This window comes from Eumetopias jubatus, unplaced genomic scaffold (genome assembly GCF_037043125.1).
Source record: "Eumetopias jubatus isolate StellerSeaLion01/CBP00866 unplaced genomic scaffold, mEumJub1_p1.0 scaffold_1, whole genome shotgun sequence".
Classification (NCBI taxonomy): Eukaryota; Metazoa; Chordata; class Mammalia; order Carnivora; family Otariidae; genus Eumetopias; species Eumetopias jubatus.
Genome location: NW_028274807.1, coordinates 208685288 through 208699764, shown reverse-complemented (window position 1 = coordinate 208699764; position 14477 = coordinate 208685288).

Genomic DNA, 14477 nt, shown 5'->3' with positions numbered 1-14477 from the left:
TTCTATATCTTGAGCCAGGTGGTGGTGACAAGGATGGAACATTATTTTTTAAATTCTGTCTTCTTAAGCTATATTCTTAAGAAGTATGCGCTTCACAATAAAAACACGAGTGACCCTTGAAAACATTATGCCAAGTGAAAGAAGCCAGACACAAAAGGCCACCATTGTATGATTCCATTTACAAGAAATGTCCAGAATAGGCAAATTCAGAGAGACAGAAATTAGATCAGTGGTTGACCAGGGCTGGAGGAGGGGGAGCGGGGAGTGACTGCTCATGGGTATAGAGTTTCCTTTGCGGTGATGAGAACGTTCTGGATCTAGGTACCGGTGATAGTTGCGCAACAGCTGAGTATACAAAAATGCATTGAGTCGTACACTTTAAAATGGCTAATCTTATGTTGGGCGAATTATACCTTAAAAAGAAATTATGAGAAAAAAAATGTTAACTCACATAGGCTGTAAGAGACAGGGCCCCGGGCCAGCTGGGCATTTTGTTCTGAGGAAAGCAGATCGGGAGCTGTAGGGATTCTTGGGGAGCGGGGGCTACAGCAGCTCAGAGGCAAAGAAGTCTGCCTCAGCTCGGGGGAGTGCTCCCTCTGAACCCAACCTGTCAGGCCTGGAAAGAAATGGGCTGCAGGTCAGAGGCCAGCTGGCAGACTGTTGAAGGGAACGGAGAGTTCTGGCGTACAAAGGAGGGATGACAACCACTCAGCCCAGCCTCCCGCCGAAGGGACCATCCGTGGTGCTTGCCCAGTGCTCTCTGCAAGCTCAGGGGAAGGTGGGGGCTCACTCCAGCTCTTTGGCAGCCTGCAAAGAAGCAGTCTTCTTGAGGGCTCTCGGCCTGTGTTGGAAACAGGGGGCCATCAGATGGCACTTGGGCCTATGTCTCCCCTCCTGGCAAGGAAACCGCCCCCCCTTCATCCCCCACTGGGGGCCAGGGGCAAGGAGTGGGTGTCCAGGGTGTGGTTATCCACTGGCTTCCAAAGATCGAGTCAGTGAAGAGAGAAGAAAGCAAGGCAGGACTCCAGAAAGCTGTGGAACATCTCCTGCACTGAATGGTGGCCCCCACAAGATATGTCCACCCAGAACCTGTGAGTGTGACCTTATTGGGGAAAAGGGGTCTTTGTAGATGTAACTAGATTAAGGATCTTTTGATGAGATCATCCTGGATCAGAGCGGGCCCTGAATCTAATGACAAGTGTCCTGAGAAGAGAAGGAGAGAAGATGCAGAGAAGTCCACATGGAGGCAAAGGTAGAGCTTGGAATGATGTGGTCACAAGCCAGGAACCACCAGAAGCTGGGAAGGGCAAGGAAGGATCTTCCCCTAGAGCCGATGGAGGGAGCGCAACCCTGTGGACCCCTGGATATCAACTTCTGGGGGCGCCTGGGTGGCTCAGTGGGTTAAGCATCTGCCTTCGACTCAGGTCTTGATCCCCGGGTCCTGGGTTCGAGCCCCATGTAGGGCTCCCTGCTCAGCGGGGAGTCTGCTTCTCCCTCTCCCTCTGCCCTTCCTCCCTGCTTGTGCTTTCTCTCTCTCTCTCTCAAATAAATAAAATCTTTAAAAAACAAAAACCAACAAACAAAAGAAAACCTTCCGGTCTCCAGAACAGAGAGAATCAATTCCTTGTTTTAAGCAGCCCCGTCTGTGGTCCTTCGGTACCGTAGCCCTAGGCAAGTAATACAGGCCCTGATATTCAATGCCACAAACACGTATGAAGCCCCTGCAGGGGCGTGAGGGACCGTGGGGAAGGCAAGCCCAGGACTCCATCATTCCAGTGTGCTGGGATCACCGTCAGTGGAGAAGAGTGTCAGGGATGAGTATGCGGTGGGGTGGAGGGAACCCCTCACAGCAGAGGCAATGACACAGAGCTGAGCCACATCCCATAGGCGACAGCAGGTAATACAGACACACCAAACAACCAAGTCAAGACCAACCACGTCAGCAATGGCACAGGTGACCCTCAGCTTCGGTGCTGGGGGGCAAGTAAGGGGTGGTAGGGACCGTAGTGAAGAATGATGATAATTGTTAATATTTATCAACACTTGCTAAGACCTTTCCTTATACGATATTAACTCATGTAACCCCTCACATCAACTCGAGAGGCAGGTATTATGGTTATCCCCATTGACCAGGTGGGTTCACTGAGGCACAGGGGCTGTATCAGCTGGCCTGGCTGGAAACACATGATACATTCAAAGTGGGTAATGTAAGCAGAATTCAATGAAGGAACAAATTTTTCAAAGTGTGGACAGATGTGGGGAACCGTGAGGAGTGGCACCACCCCTTGGGCTCATAAAATTGGGGAGCTCTTAACACCCCTAGGTCTGAGAGGTGAGGCGAGGGAGTTGTCAGAACCTGGAGACATCACAGGTGATGTGGATGGTGAGAGCCTGTGACCTATGATAAGGACACAGCGGGGCCCACAGGGGCCACAGCGTGAGGGGCTGAACTGGGGACTAGATACCCTTGCTTCCCCTGTTCCCCCACCTTGGGGGGTTCTCAATGGCTGAAGCCAGCACAAGCCAGAGGACCCGGGAGCCCGTTGGTGAAGTCCACAAAGCCCAGTCTCCTGGGACACCACGCTGGATGGAGAAGTGAGGAGGATCCCTCCAGGTGGGCACACAGAAGATTCCAGAACAGGAAGGTTGAGTGATTCCGACCTGGGCAGTCTGGGTCCAGAGTCCCCTTAACCACTCACCATGTGAGAACCCTGGAACCAGCAAACCCGTGCCCTCTCCTCGGGGGGCCACCCTTGCTGAGTGCCACCCCCTGCGGGGAATGTGACCTCAGCTCCTCAGCGGCTGTATCTTTTGATGGAAAGCCAGGAATACAGATTTTTATGCAACAGTTGCCTGATATTTAAAAGCTGGCAACTCATTACATTTTTTAAAAACCCTGCATGGGCCCAACACATGACATCGGTGGGCTGGTTTGGGCTCTGGGTGACAAACCCCAGGGCTCAGGAGGTGGACATGGAGGGGGGCAAGGCATCCAGGTGCCGGAATTGGGATGTTCAGAGAGGCGGACACGCAAAGCATTCTGGGTGAGATGGGGACCACACATGGACTGCTGGGTTTGACTAGAAGGTGCTTGGGGTGGGGGCAGGGGATGCCTGACGTTGGGGGGATGAAAGTGAACAGGTATTTGGGGTCTAAACTGGGAAGGGCCATTGGAGCCAAGCTAACAGGTTTCAACTTGGAAGGAGAGAAGCCACCGGTGGTTTTTAAACAGCTAAATGACTCAGTTGTGTTCATCTCTACTCCCCACCACCCCATAGCTGGCTGTGGATCAGGCTTTGGTAGGGGTGGGGCGTGGATAAGCGAGTGAAACAAATGAAAGAGCCCCCCCCCACTTCTTTCAGTGTGCTCCCAGTTTAGTGGGGAGGGCAGATGCATCAATAATGTCAGGGTACGATGCATCGGGTCATGGTGGGTTAGCCCATGTCTGCACACGTGGGAGCAACGGCGTGTGTCCCACGCCAGGGATGAAGGGACAAGGGCATGGCCCTGCCTTGGAGGAAATGGCCAGTGGTTGAGGGAGGAAATAAAGGGGGGGCGGGGAATCCCAGGTGGTGATAAGAGAATGTAAACATTAAAGCAAGGGGCTCATGTCAGGTGCTGCCGGCAGGCCCAGCAGACAAAGTGGGCCCGGGGCAGGGGGACAGGGAGTCTCCTCCTCCCCTGGGGCCCAGCAGCCTGGCCCGGCCCCCTCCCCTGTCACCCCCATCACACCACCAGGAACAAACCCACGGCTGACATGGATTCCTAACGCGGAGCCTAAGCAGGGGGAGAGAGGGGAGAAAAAACACCCATCTGTTCTCTCTCTGATGGAACACGATTCTTCACCCAGTGCTTAAACCCCGCGCTTCTCCTCCCATTTCCTCTCTCAGCAGCCGCGGTGACGCGGTATAAATCGCTGCAAATGGGTTTTCCCTCCGGTAGCCGTGTTGTTTTAATAATGGTTCATTTTCTGCTCCAGGAAAAAATATTCCGTCGAGAAATTGGCGACGGGGAGGGGGGGTGGCTCATTCTGTGTATGTGTGCGTGCATGTGTGCACATGCATGTGTATGTAAGAAGATTCTGGAACATCCTGCTGAGACATCAAGTGACCTGTCTGGTTGGGTGATGCTGGTCTGAGACCCAATGCATCCCCCTCACTGGGACAGAGGAATTTGTTGAAAACCTCCTGGGCATATTTCTTGAGCACCTACTGTGTACCATGCCTGAACTAGGTACAAAGGGACACAGTGATCTCCTGGCTTCTGCCCTTCCCAGGCTCACATTCTAGAGGGGGGGAGAGCAACATTAAAAAAAAACCCTGCAAAACTATGTAATACAATTGTGGAAACTGTTCACAAGGGAGTTTTGGGTGAGACGAGAATGGATAACAGGATCTTGGTATAACTGAGGCTCCCGTGCCCCCTGCCCCGAACTGCAGAAGGGACCCTCAAACTGAAACTTGAAGGGCAGATGAATGGAGTTGCAGGAGAGAATGCCATTCGGGTGGAGGAAACTTCCTAGTCGAACATCTGAGACCTCATTTGGAAATAGGGTCTTTGCGGATGTCATTAGTTAACATGACATGCCATGATATCATGCTAAATCTGGGGGGGGTGTGGCCCTGAATCCAATGACAAGTGTCTTTCTAAGAGGCGAGAACACACGGAGAAGACAGAGGTAGAGACTGGAATGATGTGGCCACGTGCCAAAGAATGCCAAGGAATGTCTGTAGCTCCCAGAAGCCAGGAGAGAAGCAAGTAAGGATCCAGCCCTGGAGCCTTCAGAGGGAGCATGGCCCTGCTAACCTCTTGATTTTGGACTTTTGGCCTCCAGAACCATGAGACAATACACCTCTGTTCTTTTAAGCCACCGAGCTTGTGGTAACTTATTACAGCAGGCCCGGGAAAGGAACACAGTTGGGCTCTCCAGAAGAGACACCCTGATCTGAGTACAAGTGGTTTACCTGGGAGGCAATGGCAGGAAGCCCTGGTAGGGGAGAGGGGAGGCGAGGTAAGGAAGGGGGACCACCCAGTAAAGACTGTGTTCATGAGCAGGTCACACTGGGATATCTTGGGTTTAAATTCTATGGACACCTGTGGGACACCCACCCCAGAATTATCTCGTGTGAGTGGTGAGGGAGCTGGGTTGTTGATCCACCAACATCCAGCCTTCATTGGGTGAGGTATGCCAGCAGGAGCAATGGGTCCCCCAGAACTGGCTGCCCCAGGCAAGCCTGAGCTGCCTCTACAGCCAGAGAGCCACCAGGCAAAGTGAGTTACAGGTGCTGGTGGTATGAAGCCTTTGGATTGATGTGCATGGTGAGGCAGCAGCCTCGAAATAGCCTCCAATGATCCCCACTCTGTGTGATCCCTTCTCCTCGGGTGTGGATGGGACTCCAAGACTTTCTTCTAAACAACAGAATGTGGCAAAGGTGATGGGATGTCACTTCCAAGATTAAGTTCCAAAAAGACCATGGCTTCCGTCTTGGGTGCTCTCTCTCACTCTCTTTTTCACTTGTTTCCAGGGAAGCTAGTGCCATGCTGTGAGGTGCCCTGCGCAGAGGCCCACATGGCGAGGAACTGAAGGAGGCCTCTGACCAACAGCCAGTGAGGGACTGAATCCGGCCAGCAACTAATGAGCCTGGCAGCAAACTTTCCCCAATTGAGCCTTTGGATGAGACCACGGCCCCAGCCGCCATCTTGGTTGCAGCTCTGTGAGAGACCCTGAGCCAGAGACACCCCGCTAAAGCCATACATACCTGGATTCCTGACCCGCAGAAACTGTGAAGGAATACGTGTGTATCGTTTTAAGCCACTAGGTTTTTTGGGTAACTTGTTATAGGGTGATAAATAACTGGACATGCTGAGTGCCACAGGGATGTGGGGAGGGCGGGGATTGGCAAACCATCTACTCAATTGCTTTAGATTCTCATCTCTCTCTCAGCCCTCACATCCAGTCCATTAACAATCCCTGTCAACCTCAACTCCCAACCAATCCTGAATCCATATACCCTTCCCCACCTGCAAGGCTACCAGTCCATGTCAAGTTATCCTCATCTCTCACTTTTATTAAAGCAAGGGACACCCCTCCCCACCAATCTCCATCCAGCTGGTTCTCCACAGTCAGGGAGGGCTTTCAAATCAATCATATATCAGATGGTGGCATGCAGTAAGTGCTCAATAATGATGGAGGGGATTCAGATATCAAGTTAGGCTGGACTGGGTCTCTCTCCTAACCCTTAGGTCAGCCCCTTGCTCTTCGGGCACCTGCAGAAGGAAGGGATTCACATAAGAGGCAGGTCGTTAGACCATCAGCACTGACCTTCAGGCCCTGGGAGGCAACTCCCTGGCATCCCTTCTTCTTCCATGTATATATTCCACCAGCCCTGCCTGCCCGGACAGGGGGCCTACACTCTTTAAGCATTTACTGTATGCCCCTGACTTCTAAATATCTGACAGGCATCATTTCATTTAATCCTTGAAATGAGCCAGAGCACTCCTGAGAAAGAAGGACAGAACCGGAGGCATCACACTTCCTGATTCCAAACCATATTACAAAGCTATAGTAATCAAACAGCATGGCACTGGCATTAAAAAAAAAAAAAAAGACACACATGCCAATGAAAGAGAATTAGGAGACTAGAAACAAACCCATGCATATCTGGTCAACTGATATTTGACAAGCGAGCCAAGAATATTCAATACAGAAAAGACAGTCTCTTCAATAAGTGGTGCTGGGAAAATTAGATATTCACATGCAAAAGAATGAAACTAGACCCTTCTCTTTTACACCACTCATAAAAATGAACTGGAAATGGATTAAAAACTTAATCCTCGGGGCACCTGGGTGGTTCAGTCAGTTAAGCATCTGCCTTTGGCTCAGTTCATGATCCCAGGGTCCTGGGATCAAGCCCCACATCAGGCTCCCTGCTCAGTGGGGAGTCTGCTTCTTTCTCTGCCCCTTCCCCTGCTCATGATCTCTCTCTCTCTCCCTCAAATAAGTTAATAAAATCTTAAAAAAAAAAAAAAGACTTAATCCTCGAAATGGCCCTACAAGGTAGGATTGTCATTGTCCTGTTTTACAGTCAGGGAAACTGAGGCACAGAGCAAGAAAGCCACTTGCTTAAGGGTGACTCAGCCAGTCCCAGGCAGGCCTGGGATCTGGACCCAGGCAGTTTCAACACTAGCACTGGGGTCTTCATTGAGATTCAGCTCATATGTCCCATGTGTTAATTCTCTTGCTTTCAACCAGAGGAAACCTAAGCCAGTTTGCACCCCTAGGCTTTGTCCAGAAGGTAGTTCTGTCTTGCCCATGAAAGGGCCATTCCCTGTCCTCAGGGAGGTCCCAGCCTAGCTGGGGAGCCAAGGGCATGGATAACCTGAAATCCACAGTAATGACAGCAGCCACCTCAAAGCGTGCTGAGCACCTGAGAGGCATTAATTTTGGGGGGAGATTCTGGACAGCTGGAAAGGCTTCCAGATACTTGGGATGCTGTTGTGCCCACTGATGGAGGACACTCCTTGTCTGTGTCTGTGCCCTGGGCCTGCAGAGGGTGCTAAAGCACGCAAAGGAGTGGGCAAATGCTTGGTTCCAGGTCTGATAACTGGAAGCTCCAGGGAGCCTTGCGCATTATGTCTTGCTGCCTGCCATCCCTCCTGTGTAAATGTCCTGTGGCTGCCAGCACAAAGGGCCACAAACTGGGGGCTTAAAACGACAGGTCTCATCTCACAGTTCTGGGGGCCAGAGGTCTGGAATCCATCAGAGGGACCACACTCGCTCTGAAGTCTCTAGAGGAGGATCCTTCCTTTCCTCTTCTAGCTTCTGGGGGCGGCTAGCCATCCTTGGTGCTCCTTGGCTTGTAGACACATCTCTCCAGTCTCTGCCTCCATCTTTATTTTTTTTTATTTTTTAAAGATTTTATTTCTTTATTTGACAGAGAGAGCACAAGCAGGGGGAGCAGCAGAGGGAGAGGGAGAAGCAGGGTCCCCGCTGAGCAGGGAGCCTGATGCAGGGATCAATCTCAGGACAGGACCCTGGAATCGTGACCTGAGCCGAAGGCAGACACATAACTGACTGAGCCACCCAGGCGCCCCTCTGCCTCCGTCTTTATGTGGCATTCTCCCCGCATGTGCCTGTGTCTGTGTCTTGTGCTTTAGAATAAATTTATAATCCAGTCATACTGGATTAAGGTCCCTCCTACTCCAGTATGGCCCCATCTTAACTAAATATATCTGCAACAACCCTATTTCCAAATAAGGTCACATTCTGAGGTATTAGGGGTCTAAACCTCAATATATCTTTATCTTTTGGGGGGACACAATGCACCCTATAACAGTCTCTCTTCCTTATTGACAGTCTCTTTCTGGGCTGCACCTAGGTAAATTCACCCACTCCTTTATGCGGCAGTGCCCAAGCCTCATTCTATATTCTAACTTAAAAAAAAAAAATCAACCAACAGCTACACTGCCTGGAGCATTTTTAGAGATCCAGAGAAATTCAATATCATCATTCGGGGGTGCACTGGGCTGCAAGTATCAAAACACCTAGCCGCAGTGGTTTAAACAAAAAGGTTACTTTTCCCTCCTCAAATAATCTGGAGTTGGCGCCCGGTGCTGTGGGAGGCCAGCAGCTAGGTGGCAGCGGGGCCAGGACCCCCCAGTTCCTGGGGTCCCCTCGCTATCCCTCTGGGTCACTTATGAGACCCTGACCACAGTGAGTTGCTGTTTTGTCCCCATTTCACAGCTGCAGCAATTGAAGTTCAGATAATCACACGCCCACCTTTCCCTGAACCCCCTGCTGACAGACTGTCAGTCTGCCAGAAGTGTGCCACTTGGCTACCCCTAGAATTCTAGAAGCGAGGCAGGCTGGGAGGCATGCACAGAGCAGGGCACACAGCCCCTCAACGAGCGAGCGCTGTTTGCAAAAGAAGAAAGCAAGAGTAAGTGTTGGAGGCAATAAAATGTGTCTCCCACAATTCTCCCTGCCTCTAGGTCTAGACCAAGTATATCGAGGGTCCTCGACAGGCGAGGCATTATGCTACAGGCTGTTTGAATTATGTCTGAAAATTAGAAACCGCAGTATTTAGCTCATGGAATCCTAAACATCTGTGAGGCACATGCGATTAGCATCCCATTTTACAGATGAGAAACCTGAGGCTCAGACAGGACCAGTAGAACCTCACGGAGTTACTCTTTTATCAAATATTTATTGGACATCTACTGGGTGCCAGGGCATTTGGGCACTGAAGATACAACAGTGGATAAACTGAATACCGCCCCTGCAGTCTTAGCCCTCAGGAAGGAAGGAGGGAGAGGGGGTACCCAGAAATAAGACAAGTAATATTAGTTTTGGGAATAACACCCAGTGTAGGCCAGGCACTGTTCTGAGGGCTTCCCATTGACTACGTCACTTACTCAACCCAATGACAGAACTGAGGCTCAGAGAAGTGAAGCAACATGCCCAACATCACACAGCCAGTAACTGAAGCCAGGATTTGAACCCCAGTTCCAGAGCCTGAGCTCGGGTAAGTAATATAATGTCAGGAGGTGATAATACAGGTGAGGAGGGCTAAGTGGCCAGGGAAGTTCCTTCTGAGGAGTGGACATATGAGCAGAGACGGGAATAAAGGAAAGAGGAACTGTAGGGACATCCAGAAAGAAGAGCTAGTGGGAAGTCACAGGTGGGACACCGGTGTGTTTGGGGGCTCAGTGAGGGGCCAGTGTGGCTGCAGCAACAGGACTAGGGGCTGTCATACCCACTTTACACATATTACCCTCTTTCAGCATCATAAGAGACTCATGACATAGGCTTTTGTAATTATCCTCATTTGATAGATGGGGAAATCGAGGCTCTGTGAACAGTTAACTGAGCCGCCCGGGGGGGCCACACAGCCAGAAAGAGGTGAGGCCCAGGCCGCCCTGACTCCATTGCCCACCACAAGAGAAAGAGTGGGGAGCAAATGCCAGCAGGCTTGAGGGCTGCCTGGAGGAGGTGGCTGTCACCGGGACTTGAAGGGATCGCAGGAGCAGGGAGGGGGAAAGGGAGGGTGCTGCTGGAAGACTCTGACTGAGCACAGCACATGACTGTGTTCCTGGGGCCAGTTCTTCGAGGACAGATTTCCAGGCACAGCCCTGCCCCGGCCTCCCCCAGGCCAGCTCTGCGAAGAAAAGGGAAGGCAGCAACAGGGGCTTCATTAGCGCCTCAGAGGCCCCAGCAGCCCTGGGGGGATGAAAAGGACCCGAGAAGGGAGCCATCCTAATTTTGGCACACCTGGCAGGGGGCACGGGGCCACTGAAAAGGAAGCAGCTGGGGCTGGCTGGGCAGGCCCCGTCATTGTTCCAGCTGGATCCGCTGTCAGCGCTTCAAATGCAAAACCGGAGTAAAGGGGGTGGGGGCGCCGGTGGCCTCTGCTCTTCCTTTAATAGACCAAAGGACCCTGGCGGCTTAGCTCTTTTTCCTAATTTAAAGATATTTTCAGGCGTTTGGGAGCTCCCCTATGGTGAAGCAGGAAGGTTGGAATGGGGGGGGCCTTGAAACTCTCATCATGGTTGCCCATGGAGGATGGGGGAGCAGGCAAGGAAGAGGAGGAACTCAGGGTGGTCTGGGGCCAAGGGTGGGACCCTTGGGGAGTAAGGAGGTCACTGTGTTCTAGGCTCTCTTCTGCCTCCATTTGCCCCCTCTGGCACGTTAAGAGGCCCCTCCAGAAAATAGGATCGATGCAGATGTACCCAAACATCCGTCCCTGATAAGGAAAGGGGGTGCTCTTTGGGGTCCACACTGGAGGCCTTGAGTTGGGACATGGTGGGGGTCTTGCCCCAGGCCAACCCCTGGGCGGGGCAGCCCCGCCACTGGGGAGGTTGTCAGAAGCCTGAGAGGCAAAGCAGAGGGAGGAGGCTGCCCCTCTGCCCAGGAGAAGACGAATGGGGGAGGTGTGTTCCCTCTCAGTTTGGCACTTCGGGTACCAGGGCAGGAAAGAGGGTGGGGAGCCAGGCCAAGGGGGTGCAGCCACCTCCCTGTGGGGGGATGGGGCTCCTTGGCTCATCTCCACGGGGAGGGTGCACAGGAACCAGGAGAGAGCCGTCCAGGGACCCCGGCAGGAGGGGAGGGTGTAGCCTAGGGACAGCTTGGGGTGGGGGCAGGTCGATTCCCTTCAGTCCAGGCTCCCCTCACTGCCTTTTTCTCTCCCTGCCCCCGCTGTTTCCTTCCCCCGCTCACCCCACCCCAGCCTGCCATCCTTCCTGCCCCCCCTCCCCCTCGCTTCTCCCCTGCCTCCCCCCTACCTCCGTCCCCCTCCCAGCTCCCTGGCCAGCTCTCCAGCCTCCCGCGGTGCCACCTCCTTGGGCTGCCTTTCTCTTCCCTCCTCCCGGCTCCCAGCCATCCCCTCCCCCCCCCAGCCCGCCCTCCTCCCTCTGACTGGCTCCCGCCTCCCCACCATTCTCCCAGCGCCCCCTTCTCTCTCTCTCCCTCTCAGTCTCTCCCTCTCTCCCCCCCTTCTTTCCTTCATCCCGGCCTCTCTTCCCACCTTCCCCAGCAGGAGAGAGGGGCCGCATTCTCCCCCCTCCAGCCCCCTCCCCGGCCCGGCAGGCTCCGCTCCGCGCCCTCCGCTGGGGCCGCCGCCATCTTGCAGGATGCTGGGGAGGGAGCAGCGAGCAGGCAGTGGAAACAATGCATCTTTTATGAAGCCCCCCCCCCCCGACCGCCTGGAAATCTTACATTAACGCGACATTGATTTCCCTCGGAATAGAGGAGCCTCTCGTGCGCCCCCAGAGGGGCTGGAGGGCGGGGCGGGACTCGGGGAGGAGGGGGCCGTGGTGGGGGTGGGGGTAGTCTGCTCCCGGCCGCGAGTCCAGCAGCCGGCGCCCCTCCCCCCGCCCTACACCCCAGATCCCGGGGCCGCGCTGGGGCAGCCCCCGAAGGTGGGCTCCTACGCGGAGGGACGCAGCGGGCCCGTTCCGAGAAGGGGGTCCGGGAACGAGGCTTCGGAGTAACTCCTGGACCGAGGGCGCCCAGCGGAGTCCCTCGTCGGCCTCGGCTGCCCCTGGGCCCGCTCCCTGCGGCCAAGCCCGATGGGCCGCGAGTTTCCCCCCAAACAGCCGCCTGGGCTCCCTCTCCCCTCCCCGCCCAGTTTCCTTCCTCTCAGCTCTCCCATCTTGCCGCCTAACTCCCACCCTTTCCAGTTCCCGCCTCCCTCCTCCTCCCTCGTTCTCTCCCGCCCCCCTTCTCCCTTCCCTGCTGACTGCTTGCTCCCCCTACACCCCCTTCCCTGCGTGCTAATGGCCCGGTGGCAGGCGGCTCCACGGCTGTTTCCGGGGGAGTCGGGTTTGCAGCCAGGGGAGATGCTGGAGCGATTGAGGTGGGGGGAGAAGAATTACACACACATAAATCTGGGATAATGACGGTGGTGCTAATGGGACTGGCAGCCGCAGCTCCCAAGCACCCCCCCACCCCTCACCCCCCACCCCCACACTCAACAACCAACAAGGGCTTCCTGGCTCTCCGAGGGTCCATGGAGCCGTCATATCTGAATGGGTCCTGCTGGGTATTCAGGGCCCAGGCTAGTTTGGGACACCTTATGCCACATTGGGTCTCCGTTCAATTTGCAGCTTGTCACTTGCCTGCCCTGCAGCCCAGAGCAAGTAGGGACCACAATAAAGACAGGTATTTTGGGGGTCTGCAGGTTCCCCCCCCCAGTTGCTCCCCACCTTCTGGAATCCACATATCTCTAGGTTTTCTAAGGCCATGCCACCCACAACCTGGCATCTTTCATATAATTGAAAAATCAGACTTGAATTTTCTTGCCCTTTCCCCATCTTAGATGTGTGACCTCGGGCACGTCACGACCTCTCTGAGATTCAGTTCCCTGTAAGTTGAGGATGATAATAACCATCTTCAGCTAGAACCTGAAGCATGGTTCTCCCCCAGGTTCAGTGTTATGTGAATGACACCAGACAGAAGAGGCCCGTGCAGTATGGTTGCATTTATATGAAATTCAAGGACAGGCAAAACGCATCTATAATGACAAAGTCAGACTGGGGGATATGAACTTCCAGAAATGGGCATGAGGGCATTTTCTGGAGGGACGGACATACTCTCTCTTGGTTTGGGTGGTGGATACACAGGTATATACATGCATAAAGCTCATTGAGCTGGAACTTAACATCTGTGCGGTTCACCTTATCCGAGTAATACTTCATTCAAAGAAAAGAAAAAAGAAGGAAACAGAGAAAAGAAAGTGTCCCCCAGACATCACCCACTTCTTCCCACTTCTACGGTCCCCACCCTAGTCCTGCCCCCATCACGGCTCACCTGGATTATTGTCGCTCCTGCCCGGACTCCTACTTCTGCCTTCACACCTATCAGTCTGCAGGGGCCCAGAGGGGTCTTTGAAAAGACAAGAAGTTCATCGTGTCATTCTGTTCAGAACACTGCAATCCATCCCCATGGCTCTTAGATTCGATTCAAATCCTTCACTCAACCTCTTCGGGATCCCTCTCCCCATACCTTCCTGCAGGTCAGCTTCACGGAGCATTTGCACTAGGGTTCCCCTTCCTAGAACACCTGTCCTCCTAGATCTCACATGGCTAGCTCTACCTTCTTCTTCATGTCCAGCTCCATGGTACTTCGTCGCTGGGACTTTCCCAACCCCCCTCAGTCACGCTTTATCCACCACCTCTCTGACACTTTCCCCACTCTGATATGGCCTTAATTACTTGTCGGCGTGTTTACAGTCTGCCTCACCACCCCCCACTAGAACACAGTTTCTTTTTAGACCTTGACTCTTGTTCTCAGTGTGTCCCACAATATCTGGCATCTATTAGATTTTCAAATAAAGGTTGAATAAGTGAATTAAATAAGAATGTTGTAACTATTTAAGGATATAACTGATGGAAAGTCCTTGGCATTCAATAAACCAGGGCACCTACCTTCTTCATGAAGAAGGAACCAGAAAAGAATAATCTGTGGTTATTTGCTCTTGTGCCTCTCCCAGTCCAAAACTCGGGGAGATAATTTGGAGTAGGAAATATTCTCCCAGAAGGAAGTTATTTGTAATAGTATATCTGACAAATGATGCATATTCATAATATATAAAGGGCTCCTACAAATCAATGCCATCAGTCATCAGAGAAATGCATATAAAACCACAATGAAATACCACAACACAACCAACTGGGATGGCTAAAATGAAAAAAGCTGATGGCACCAAGTGTCGACAAGGATGTGGACAACTGGAGCCTTTTTTTTTTTTAAGTAGGCTCCATGACCACGTGGGCCTTGAACGCATGAACCTGAGGTTAAGAGTCATGCTCTACTGCCTAAGCCAGCCAGGTGTCCCGGAACTTTTTTTTTTAAACTTATTTTTATTTTTGTTTAGTAATCTCTACACCCAATGTGGGGCTCGAACTCAGGACCCTGAGATCAAGAGTTGTATGCTCTTCCAACTGAGCCAGCCAGGCACCCTGGCACTTTCATATGCCAC